The sequence below is a fragment of the Calonectris borealis genome, unplaced genomic scaffold, assembly GCF_964195595.1.
Source record: "Calonectris borealis unplaced genomic scaffold, bCalBor7.hap1.2 HAP1_SCAFFOLD_33, whole genome shotgun sequence".
Classification (NCBI taxonomy): domain Eukaryota; kingdom Metazoa; phylum Chordata; class Aves; order Procellariiformes; family Procellariidae; genus Calonectris; species Calonectris borealis.
Genome location: NW_027441449.1, coordinates 2,644,583 through 2,657,867, shown reverse-complemented (window position 1 = coordinate 2,657,867; position 13,285 = coordinate 2,644,583).

The following is a 13,285-nucleotide window of genomic DNA, read 5'->3' as shown; positions in this document are numbered from 1 at the left end:
ACTTTAGAAACTAAAAATGCAGCTTTGGACTCTAAAAATGAGATTTTGTAAACTGAAATGGAGCCTTTGGACCTTAAAAATGAGGGTTTGGGCCATAAAAAGGCAGTTTTGAACTCTAGACTGAAAGCTGTGGACCCTAAAAATGAAGCTCTGAGCTGCAAAAGAGGGATTTACACCCTCAAAATGAGGGTTTGGGCCATAAAAAGGCAATTCTGAACTCTAGACTCAAAGCTGTGGACCCTAAAAATGAAGCTTTGAGCCCCAAAAGAGCGGTTTGGACCCTAAAAATGAGGTTTTGAGCCATAAAAAGGCAATTCTGAATTCCAGACTCAAAGCTGTGGACCCTAAATATGAAGCTTGGAGCCCCAAAAGACTGGTTTGGACCCTAAAAATGAGTGTTTAGGCCATAAAAAGGCAACTTTGAAGTCTAGAATCAAAGCTGTGGAGCCTAAAAATGAAGCTTTGAGCCCCAAAAGCGGGGTTCGGACCCTAAAAATGAGGGTTTAGAAACTCAATATATGGCTTGGACCCTAAAAAGAACTGGCTGGATCCTAAAACCGAGCCTTTGGAGCCTGAAAATCGGATTTTAGAAACTAAAAATGCAGCTTTGGATTCTAAAAATGAGATTTTGTAAACTGAAGCGGAGGCGTTGGACCCTAAAAATGAGGGTTTGGGCCATAAAAAGGCAATTCTGAACTCTGGACTCAAAGCGGTGGACCCTAAAAATGAAGCTTGGGGCCCCAAAAGAGGGGTTTGGACCCTACGAATGAGGGTTTGGGCCATAAAAAGGCAATTCTGAATTCCAGACTCAAAGCTGTGGAGCCTAAAAATGAAGCTTGGAGCCCCAAAAGAGGGGTTTGGACCCTAAAAATGAGCGTTTGGGCCATAAAAAGGCAATTTTGAAGTCTAGAATCAAAGCTGTGGAGCCTAAAAATGAAGCTTGGAGCCCCAAAAGAGGGGTTTGGACCCTAAAAATGAGGGTTTGGGCCATAAAAAGGCAATTCTGAACTCTGGACTCAAAGCTGTGGAGCCTAAAAATGAAGCTTGGAGCCCCAAAAGAGGGGTTTGGACCCTAAAAATGCGGGTTTGGGCCATAAAAAGGCAATTCTGAAGTCTAGAATGAAAACTGTGGACCATAAAAATGAAGCTTTGAGCCCCAAAAGAGCGGTTTGGACCCTAAGAATGAGGGTTTGGAAACTCAGTATATGGCTTGGATCCTAAAAAGAACTGGCTGGATCCTGAAACCGAGCCTTTGGAGCCTGAAAATCAGACTTTAGAAACTAAAAATGCAGCTTTGGACTCTAAAAATGAGATTTTGTAAACTGAAGCGGAGCCTTTGGACCTTAAAAATGAGGGTTTGGGCCATAAAAAGGCAATTCTGAAGTTTAGAATCCAAGCTGTGGACCCTAAAAATGAAGCTTTGAGCCCCAAAAGAGGGGTTTGGACCCTAAAAATGAGGGTTTTGGCCATGAAAAGGCAGTTTTGAACTCTAGACTCAAAGCTGTGGACCCTAAAAATGAAGCTTTAAGCCCCAAAAGAGGGGTTTACACCCTAAAAATGAGGGTTTGGGACATAAAAGGACAATTCTGAACTCTGGACTCAAAGCTGTGGGCCCTAAAATTGGAGCTTTGAGCCCCAAAAGAGGGGTTTACACCACAAAAATGAGGGTTTGGGCCATAAAAAGGCAATTCTGAAGTCTAGAATCAAAGCTGTGGACCCTAAAAATGAAGCTTGGAGCCCCAAAAGAGCGATTTGGACCCTAAGAATGAGGGTTTGGAAACTCAGTATATGGCTTGGATCCTAAAAAGAACTGGCTGGATCCTAAAACCGAGCCTTTGGAGCCTGAAAATCAGACTTTAGAAACTAAAAATGCAGCTTTGGACTCTAAAAATGAGATTTTGTAAACTGAAGCGGAGCCTTTGGACCTTAAAAATGAGGGTTTGGGCCATAAAAGGGCAGTTTTGAACTCTAGACTGAAAGCTGTGGACCCTAAAAATGAAGCTTGGGGCCCCAAAAGAGGGGTTTACACCCTAAAAATGAGGGTTTGGGCCATAAAAAGGCAATTCTGAATTCCAGACTCAAAGCTGTGGAGCCTAAAAATGAAGCTTGGAGCCCCAAAAGAGGGGTTTGGACCCTAAAAATGAGGGTTTGGGCCATAAAAAGGCAATTTTGAAGTCTAGAATCAAAGCTGTGGACCCTAAAAATGAAGCTTGGAGCCCCAAAAGAGGCGTTTGGACCCTAAAAATTAGGGTTTGGGCCATAAAAAGGCAATTCTGAAGTCTAGAATCAAAGCTGTGGACCCTAAAAATGAAGCTTTGAGCCCTGAAGAGGGGTTTGGACCCTAAAAATGAGGGTTTGGGCCATAAAAAGGCAATTCTGAAGTCTAGAATCAAAGCTGTGGAGCCTAAAAATGAAGCTTTGAGCCCCAAAAGCGGGGTTCGGACCCTAAAAATGAGGGTTTAGAAACTCAGTATATGGCTTGGACCCTAAAAAGAACTGGCTGGATCCTAAAACCGAGCCTTTGGAGCCTGAAAATCGGACTTCAAAAACTAAAAATGCAGCTTTGGACTCTAAAAATGAGATTTTGTAAACTGAAATGGAGCCTTTGGACCTTAAAAATGAGGGTTTGGTCCATAAAAGGACAATTCTGAACTCTAGACTCAAAGCTGTGGGCCCTAAAACTGGAGCTTTGAGCCCCAAAAGAGGGGTTTACACCACAAAAACGAGGGTTTGGGCCATAAAAAGGCAGTTCTGAACTCTAGAATCAAAGCTGTGGACGCTAAAAATGAAGCTTGGAGCCCCAAAAGAGGGGTTTGGACCCTAAAAATGAGGGTTTTGGCCATGAAAAGGCAGTTTTGAACTCTGGACTCAAAGCTGTGGACCCTAAAAATGAAGCTTGGAGACCCTAAAGAGGGGTTTACACCCTAAAAATGCGGGTTTGGGCCATAAAAAGGCAATTCTGAACTCTAGAGTCAAAGCTGTGGACCCTAAAAATGAAGCTTGGAGCCCCAAAAGAGCGATTTGGACGATAAAAATGAGGGTTTGGAAACTCAGTATATGGCTTGGACCCTAAAAAGAACTGGCTGGATCCTAAAACCGAGCCTTTGGAGCCTGAAAATCAGACTTTAGAAACTAAAAATGCAGCTTTGGACTCTAAAAATGAGATTTTGTAAACTGAAATGGAGCCTTTGGACCTTAAAAATGAGGGTTTGGGCCATAAAAAGGCAGTTTTGAACTCTAGACTGAAAGCTGTGGACCCTAAAAATGAAGCTCTGAGCTGCAAAAGAGGGATTTACACCCTCAAAATGAGGGTTTGGGCCATAAAAAGGCAATTCTGAACTCTAGACTCAAAGCTGTGGACCCTAAAAATGAAGCTTTGAGCCCCAAAAGAGCGGTTTGGACCCTAAAAATGAGGTTTTGAGCCATAAAAAGGCAATTCTGAATTCCAGACTCAAAGCTGTGGACCCTAAATATGAAGCTTGGAGCCCCAAAAGACTGGTTTGGACCCTAAAAATGAGTGTTTAGGCCATAAAAAGGCAACTTTGAAGTCTAGAATCAAAGCTGTGGAGCCTAAAAATGAAGCTTTGAGCCCCAAAAGCGGGGTTCGGACCCTAAAAATGAGGGTTTAGAAACTCAATATATGGCTTGGACCCTAAAAAGAACTGGCTGGATCCTAAAACCGAGCCTTTGGAGCCTGAAAATCGGATTTTAGAAACTAAAAATGCAGCTTTGGATTCTAAAAATGAGATTTTGTAAACTGAAGCGGAGGCGTTGGACCCTAAAAATGAGGGTTTGGGCCATAAAAAGGCAATTCTGAACTCTGGACTCAAAGCGGTGGACCCTAAAAATGAAGCTTGGGGCCCCAAAAGAGGGGTTTGGACCCTACGAATGAGGGTTTGGGCCATAAAAAGGCAGTTCTGAACTCTAGACTCAAAGCTGTGGAGCCTAAAAATGAAGCTTGGAGCCCCAAAAGAGGGGTTTGGACCCTAAAAATGAGCGTTTGGGCCATAAAAATGCAATTCTGAAGTCTAGAATCAAAGCTGTGGAGCCTAAAAATGAAGCTTGGAGCCCCAAAAGAGGCGTTTGGACCCTAAAAATGAGGGTTTGGGCCATAAAAAGGCAATTCTGAAGTCTAGACTGAAAGCTGTGGAGCCTAAAAATGAAGCTTTGAGCCCCAAAAGAGGGGTTTGGACCATCAAAATGAGGGTTTGGGCCTTAAAAAGGCAATTCTGAAGTCTAGAATCAAAGCTGTGGACCCTAAAAATGAAGCTTTGAGCCCTGAAGAGGGGTTTGGACCCTAAAAATGAGGGTTTGGGCCATAAAAAGGCAATTCTGAACTCTAGAATCAAAGCTGTGGACCCTAAAAGTGGAGCTTTGAACCCCAAAAGAGTGGTATGGACCATAAAATTGAGGGTTTAGAAACTCATTATATGGCTTGGACCCTAAAAAGAACTGTCTGGATCCTAAAACCGAGCCTTTGGAGCCTGAAAATCAGACTTTAGAAACTAAAAATGCAGCTTTGGACTCTAAAAATGAGATTTTGTAAACTGAAATGGAGCCTTTCGACCTTAAAAATGAGGGTTTGGGCCATGAAAAGGCAGTTTTGAGCTCTGGACTGAAAGCTGTGGACCCTAAAAATGAAGCTTGGAGCTGTAAAAGAGGGATTTACACCCTCAAAATGAGGGTTTGGGCCATAAAAAGGCAGTTCTGAACTCTAGACTCAAAGCTGTGGACCCTAAAAATAAGCTTTGAGCCCCAAAAGAGGGGTTTGGACCCTAAAAATGAGGTTTTGGGCCATAAAAAGGCAATTCTGAATTCCAGACTCAAAGCTGTGGACCCTAAAAATGAAGCTTGGAGCCCCAAAAGACTGGTTTGGACCCTAAAAATGAGCGTTTGGGCCATAAAAAGGCAATTCTGAAGTCTAGAATCAAAGCTGTGGAGCCTAAAAATGAAGCTTTGAGCCCCAAAAGCGGGGTTTGGACCCTAAAAATGAGGGTTTAGAAACTCAGTATATGGCTTGGACCCTAAAAAGAACTGGCTGGATCCTAAAACCGAGCCTTTGGAGCCTGAAAATCGGACTTTAGAAACTAAAAATGCAGCTTTGGACTCTAAAAATGAGATTTTGTAAACTGAAATGGAGGCTTTGGACCCTAAAAATGAGGGTTTGGGCCATAAAAAGGCAATTCTGAACTCTAGACTCAAAGCTGTGGACCCTAAAAATGAAGCTTGGAGCCCCAAAAGAGGAGTTTGGACCATAAAAATGAGGGTTTGGGCCATAAAAAGGCAATTCTGAAGTCTAGACTCAAAGCTGTGGACCCTAAAAATGAAGCTTTGAGCCCCAAAAGCGGGGTTCGGACCCTAAAAATGAGGGTTTAGAAACTCAGTATATGGCTTGGACCCTAAAAAGAACTGGCTGGATCCTAAAACCGAGCCTTTGGAGCCTGAAAATCGGACTTCAAAAACTAAAAATGCAGCTTTGGACTCTAAAAATGAGATTCTGTAAACTGAAATGGAGCCTTTGGACCTTAAAAATGAGGGTTTGGTCCATAAAAGGACAATTCTGAACTCTGGACTCAAAGCTGTGGGCCCTAAAACTGGAGCTTTGAGCCCCAAAAGAGGGGTTTACACCACAAAAACGAGGGTTTGGGCTATAAAAAGGCAGTTCTGAACTCTAGAATCAAAGCTGTGTATGCTAAAAATGAAGCTTTGAGCCCCAAAAGAGGGGTTTGGACCCTAAAAATGAGGGTTTTGGGCAAAAAAGGCAATTCTGAACTCCAGACTCAAAGCTGTGGACCCTACAAGTGTAGCTTTGAGCCCCAAAAGTGGGGTTTGGACCCTAAAATTGAGGGTTTAGAAACTCAGTATATGGCTTGGACCCTAAAAAGAACTGGCTGGATTCTAAAACCGAGCCTTTGGAGCCTGAAAATCGGACTTTAGAAACTAAAAATGCAGCTTTGGACTCTAAAAATGAGATTTTGTAAACTGAAATGGAGGCTTTGGACTCTAAAAATGAGGGTTTGGGCCATAAAAAGGCAATTCTGAACTCCAGACTCAAAGCTGTGGACCCTAAAAATGAAGCTTGGAGCCACAAAAGAGGAGTTTGGACCATCAAAATGAGGGTTTGGGCCTAAAAAGGCAGTTTTGAACATTAAAATCAAAGCTGTGGACCCTAAAAATGAAGCTTTGAGCCCCAAAAGAGGGGTTTGGACCCTAAAAATGAGGGTTTGGGCCATAAAAAGGCAGTTCTGAACTCTAGACTCAAAGCTGTGGAGCCTAAAAATGAAGCTTGGAGCCCCAAAAGAGGGGTTTGGACCCTAAAAATGAGCGTTTGGGCCATAAAAATGCAATTCTGAAGTCTAGAATCAAAGCTGTGGAGCCTAAAAATGAAGCTTGGAGCCCCAAAAGAGGGGTTTGGACCCTAAAAATGAGGGTTTAGAAACTCAGTATATGGCTTGGACCCTAAAAAGAACTGGCTGGATTCTAAAACCGAGCCTTTGGAGCCTGAAAATCGGACTTAAAAAACTAAAAATGCAGTTTTGGACTCTAAAAATGAGATTTTGTAAACTGAAGCGCAGGCTTTGGACCCTAAAAATGAGGGTTTGGGCCATAAAAAGGCAATTCTGAAGTCTAGAATCCAAGCTGTGGAGCCTAAAAATGAAGCTTTGAGCCCCAAAAGAGGGGTTTGGACCCTAAAAATGAGGGTTTGGGCCAAAAAAAGGCAATTCTGAACTCCAGACTCAAAGCTGTGGACCCTACAAGTGGAGCTTTGAGCCCCAAAAGAGGGGTTTACACCACAAAAATGAGGGTTTTGGACGTAAAAAGGCAGTTTTGAACTCTAAAATCAAAGGTGTGTACGCTAAAAATGAAGCTTTGAGCCCCAAAGGAGGGGTTTGGACCCTAAAAATGAGGATTTGGGCCATAAAAAGGCAATTCTGAACTCTAGACTCAAAGCTGTGGACCCTAAAAATAAAGCTTTGAGCCCCAAAAGAGGGGTTTGGACCCTAAAAATGAGGGTTTGGGCCATAAAAAAGGCAATTCTGAACTCTAGAATCAAAGCTGTGGACCCTAAAAATAAAGCTTGGAGCCCCAAAAGAGCGGTTTGGACCCTAAAAATGAGGGCTTAGAAACTCAGTATATGGCTTGGACCCTAAAAAGAACTGGCTGGATCCTAAAACCGAGCGTTTGGTGCCTGAAAATCGGACTTCAAAAACTAAAAATGCAGCTTTGGACTCTCAAAATGAGATTTTGTAAACTGAAATGGAGCCTTTGGACCTTAAAAATGAGGGTTTGGGCCATAAAAAGGCAATTCTGAAGTCTAGAATCCAAGCTGTGGACCCTAAAAATGAAGCTTTGAGCCTCAAAAGAGGGGTTTACACCCTAAAAATGAGCGTTTGGGCCTTAAAAAAGCAATTTTTAAGTCTGGAATCAAAGCTGTGGATCCTAAAAGTGGAGCTTTGAGCCCCAAAAGAGGGGTTTACTCCACAAAAATGAGGGTTTTGGCTGTAAAAAGGCAGTTTTGAACTCTAAAATCAAAGCTGTGTATGCTAAAAATGAAGCTTTGAGCCCCAAAAGAGGGGTTTGGACCCTAAAAATGAGGGTTTGGGGCAAAAAAGGCAATTCTGAACTCCAGACTCAAAGCTGTGGACCCTACAAGTGTAGCTTTGAGCCCCAAAAGTGGGGTTTGGACCCTAAAATTGAGGGTTTAGAAACTCAGTATATGGGTTGGACCCTAAAAAGAACTGTCTGGATCCTAAAACCGAGCCTTTGGAGCCTGAAAATCGGACTTTAGAAACTAAAAATGCAGCTTTGGACTCTAAAAATGAGATTTTGTAAACTGAAATGGAGGCTTTGGACCCTAAAAATGAGGGTTTGGGCCATAAAAAGGCAATTCTGAACTCCAGACTCAAAGCTGTGGACCCTAAAAATGAAGCTTGGAGCCACAAAAGAGGAGTTTGGACCATCAAAATGAGGGTTTGGGCTAAAAAGGCAGTTTTGAACATTAAAATCAAAGCTGTGGACCCTAAAAATGAAGCTTGGAGCCCCAAAAGAGGGGTTTGGACCCTAAAAATGAGGGTTTGGGCCATAAAAAGGCAGTTCTGAACTCTAGACTCAAAGCTGTGGAGCCTAAAAATGAAGCTTGGAGCCCCAAAAGAGGGGTTTGGACCCTAAAAATGAGCGTTTGGGCCATAAAAATGCAATTCTGAAGTCTAGAATCCAAGCTGTGGAGCCTAAAAATGAAGCTTTGAGCCCCAAAAGAGGGGTTTGGACCCTAAAAATGAGGGTTTGGGCCAAAAAAAGGCAATTCTGAACTCCAGACTCAAAGCTGTGGACCCTACAAGTGGAGCTTTGAGCCCCAAAAGAGGGGTTTACACCACAAAAATGAGGGTTTTGGCCGTAAAAAGGCAGTTTTGAACTCTAAAATCAAAGGTGTGTACGCTAAAAATGAAGCTTTGAGCCCCAAAAGAGGGGTTTGGACCCTAAAAATGAGGATTTGGGGCATAAAAAGGCAATTCTGAACTCTAGAATCAAAGCTGTGGACCCTAAAAATAAAGCTTTGAGCCCCAAAAGAGGGGTTTGGACCCTAAAAATGAGGGTTTGGGCCATAAGAAGGCAATTTTGAAGTCTAGAATCAAAGCTGTGGACCCTAAAAATGAAGCTTGGAGCCCCAAAAGAGGGGTATACACCACAAAAATGAGGCTTTTGGCTGTAAAAAGGCAATTTTGAACTCTAGACTCAAAGCTGTGGACCCTAAAAATGAAGCTTTGAGCCGCAAAAGAGGGGTTTACACCCTAAAAATGAGGGTTTGTCCTTAAAAAGGCAATTCTGAAATCTAGAATAAAAAGCTGTGGACCCTAAAAATGAAGCTTTGAGCCCCAAAAGAGGGGTTTGGACCCTAAAAATGAGGGTTTGGGCCATAAAAAAGGCAATTCTGAAGTCTAGAATCAAAGCTGTGGACCCTAAAAATGAAGCTTGGAGCCCCAAAAGAGGGGTTTGGACCCTAAAAATGAGCGTTTGGGCCATAAAAAGGCAATTTTGAACTCTAGAATCAAAGCTGTGGACCCTAAAAATGAAGCTTGGAGCCCCAAAATAGGGGTTTGGACCCTAAAAATGAGGGTTTGGAAACTCAGTATATGGCTTGGACCCTAAAAAGAACTGGCTGGATCTTAAAACCGAGCCTTTGGACCCTGAAAATCGGACTTTAGAAACTAAAAATGCAGCTTTGGACTCTAAAAATGAGATTTTGTAAACTGAAGCGGAGCAATTGGACTTTAAAAATGGGGGTTTGGGCCATAAAAGGCAATTCTGAACTCTAGACTCAAAGCTGTGGAGCCTAAAAATGAAGCTTTGAGCCCCAAAAGAGGGGTTTGGACCCTAAAAATGAGGATTTGGGCCATAAAAATGCAATTCTGAACTCTAGACTCAAAGCTGTGGACCCTAAAAATGAAGCTTGGAGCCCCAAAAGAGGGGTTTACACCCTAAAAATGAGGGTTTGGGCCATAAGAAGGCAATTTTGAAGTCTAGACTCAAAGCTGTGGAACCTAAAAATGAAGCTTGGAGCCCCAAAAGAGGGGTATACACCACAAAAATGAGGCTTTTGGCTGTAAAAAGGCAATTTTGAACTCTAGACTCAAAGCTGTGGACCCTAAAAATGAAGCTTTGAGCCGCAAAAGAGGGGTTTACACCCTAAAAATGAGGGTTTGTCCTTAAAAAGGCAATTCTGAACTCTAGAATAAAAAGCTGTGGACCCTAAAAATGAAGCTTTGAGCCCCAAAAGAGGGGTTTGGACCCTAAAAATGAGGGTTTGGGCCATAAAAAGGCAATTCTGAAGTCTAGACTGAAAGCTGTGGACCCTAAAAATGAAGCTTTGAGCCCCAAAAGAGGGGTTTGGACCATCAAAATTAGGGTTTGGGCCTTAAAAAGGCAATTCTGAAGTCTAGAATCAAAGCTGTGGACCCTAAAAATGAAGCTTTGAGCCCCGAAGAGGGGTTTGGACCCTAAAAATGAGGGTTTGGGCCATAAAAAGGCAATTCGGAACTCTAGAATCAAAGCTGTGGACCCTAAAAGTGGAGCTTTGAGCCCCAAAAGACCGGTATGGACCCTAAAAATGAGGGTTTAGAAACTCAGTATATGGCTTGGACCCTAAAAAGAACTGGCTGGATCCTAAAACCGAGCCTTTGGACCCTGAAAATCAGACTTTAGAAACTAAAAATGCAGCTTTGGACTCTAAAAATGAGATTTTGTAAACTGAAATGGAGCCTTTGGACCTTAAAAATGAGGGTTTGGGCCATGAAAAGGCAGTTTTGAACTCTAGACTGAAAGCTGTGGACCCTAAAAATGAAGCTCTGAGCTGCAAAAGAGGGATTTACACCTTAAAATGAGGGTTTGGGCCATAAAAAGGCAATTCTGAAGTCTAGAATCAAAGCTGTGGACCCTAAAAATGAAGCTTTGAGCCCCAAAAGAGGGGTTTGGACCTTAAAAATGAGGTTTTGGACCATAAAAAGGCAATTCTGAATTCCAGACTCAAAGCTGTGGACCCTAAAAATGAAGCTTGGAGCCCCAAAAGAGGGGTTTGGACCCTAAAAATGAGGGTTTAGAAACTCAGTATATGGCTTGGACCCTAAAAAGAACTGGCTGGATCCTAAAACCGAGCGTTTGGAGACTGAAAATCGGACTTCAAAAACTAAAAATGCAGCTTTGGACTCTAAAAATGAGATTTTGTAAACTGAAATGGAGGCTTTGGACCTTAAAAATGAGGGTTTGGGCCATAAAAAGGCAATTCTGAAGTCTAGAATCCAAGCTGTGGACCCTAAAAATGAAGCTTTGAGCCTCAAAAGAGGGGTTTACACCCTAAAAATGAGCGTTTGGGCCTTAAAAAAGCAATTTTTAAGTCTGGAATCAAAGCTGTGGATCCTAAAAGTGGAGCTTTGAGCCCCAAAAGAGGGGTTTACTCCACAAAAATGAGGGTTTTGGCTGTAAAAAGGCAGTTTTGAACTCTAAAATCAAAGCTGTGTATGCTAAAAATGAAGCTTTGAGCCCCAAAAGAGGGGTTTGGACCCTAAAAATGAGGGTTTGGGGCAAAAAAGGCAATTCTGAACTCCAGACTCAAAGCTGTGGACCCTACAAGTGTAGCTTTGAGCCCCAAAAGTGGGGTTTGGACCCTAAAATTGAGGGTTTAGAAACTCAGTATATGGGTTGGACCCTAAAAAGAACTGGCTGGATTCTAAAACCGAGCCTTTGGAGCCTGAAAATCGGACTTTAGAAACTAAAAATGCAGCTTTGGACTCTAAAAATGAGATTTTGTAAACTGAAATGGAGGCTTTGGACCCTAAAAATGAGGGTTTGGGCCATAAAAAGGCAATTCTGAACTCCAGACTCAAAGCTGTGGACCCTAAAAATGAAGCTTGGAGCCACAAAAGAGGAGTTTGGACCATCAAAATGAGGGTTTGGGCCTAAAAAGGCAGTTTTGAACATTAAAATCAAAGCTGTGGACCCTAAAAATGAAGCTTTGAGCCCCAAAAGAGGGGTTTGGACCCTAAAAATGAGGGTTTGGGCCATAAAAAGGCAGTTCTGAACTCTAGACTCAAAGCTGTGGAGCCTAAAAATGAAGCTTGGAGCCCCAAAAGAGGGGTTTGGACCCTAAAAATGAGCGTTTGGGCCATAAAAATGCAATTCTGAAGTCTAGAATCAAAGCTGTGGAGCCTAAAAATGAAGCTTGGAGCCCCAAAAGAGGGGTTTGGACCCTAAAAATGAGGGCTTAGAAACTCAGTATATGGCTTGGACCCTAAAAAGAACTGGCTGGATCCTAAAACCGAGCCTTTGGAGCCTGAAAATCGGACTTTAGAAACTAAAAATGCAGCTTTGGACTCTAAACATGAGATTTTTTAAACTGAAGCGCAGGCTTTGGACCCTAAAAATGAGGGTTTGGGCCATAAAAAGGCAATTCTGAAGTCTAGAATCCAAGCTGTGGACCCTAAAAATGAAGCTTTGAGCCCCAAAAGAGGGGTTTGGACCCTAAAAATGAGGGTTTGGGCCAAAAAAAGGCAATTCTGAACTCCAGACTCAAAGCTGTGGACCCTACAAGTGGAGCTTTGAGCCCCAAAAGAGGGGTTTACACCACAAAAATGAGGGTTTTGGACGTAAAAAGGCAGTTTTGAACTCTAAAATCAAAGGTGTGTACGCTAAAAATGAAGCTTTGAGCCCCAAAAGAGGGGTTTGGACCCTAAAAATGAGGATTTGGGCCATAAAAAGTCAATTCTGAACTCTAGACTCAAAGCTGTGGACCCTAAAAATAAAGCTTTGAGCCCCAAAAGAGGGGTTTGGACCCTAAAAATGAGGGTTTGGGCCATAAGAAGGCAATTTTGAAGTCTAGAATCAAAGCTGTGGACCCTAAAAATGAAGCTTGGAGCCCCAAAAGAGGGGTATACACCACAAAAATGAGGCTTTTGGCTGTAAAAAGGCAATTTTGAACTCTAGACTCAAAGCTGTGGACCCTAAAAATGAAGCTTTGAGCCGCAAAAGAGGGGTTTACACCCTAAAAATGAGGGTTTGTCCTTAAAAAGGCAATTCTGAACTCTAGAATAAAAAGCTGTGGACCCTAAAAATGAAGCTTTGAGCCCCAAAAGAGGGGTTTGGACCCTAAAAATGAGGGTTTGGGCCATAAAAAGGCAATTCTGAAGTCTAGACTGAAAGCTGTGGACCCTAAAAATGAAGCTTTGAGCCCCAAAAGAGGGGTTTGGACCATCAAAATTAGGGTTTGGGCCTTAAAAAGGCAATTCTGAAGTCTAGAATCAAAGCTGTGGACCCTAAAAATGAAGCTTTGAGCCCCGAAGAGGGGTTTGGACCCTAAAAATGAGGGTTTGGGCCATAAAAAGGCAATTCGGAACTCTAGAATCAAAGCTGTGGACCCTAAAAGTGGAGCTTTGAGCCCCAAAAGAGCGGTATGGACCCTAAAAATGAGGGTTTAGAAACTCAGTATATGGCTTGGACCCTAAAAAGAACTGGCTGGATCCTAAAACCGAGCCTTTGGAGCCTGAAAATCAGACTTTAGAAACTAAAAATGCAGCTTTGGACTCTAAAAATGAGATTTTGTAAACTGAAATGGAGCCTTTGGACCTTAAAAATGAGGGTTTGGGCCATAAAAAGGCAATTCTGAACTCCAGACTCAAAGCTGTGGACCCTAAAAATGAAGCTTGGAGCCACAAAAGAGGAGTTTGGACCATCAAAATGAGGGTTTGGGCTAAAAAGGCAGTTTTGAACATTAAAATCAAAGCTGTGGACCCTAAAA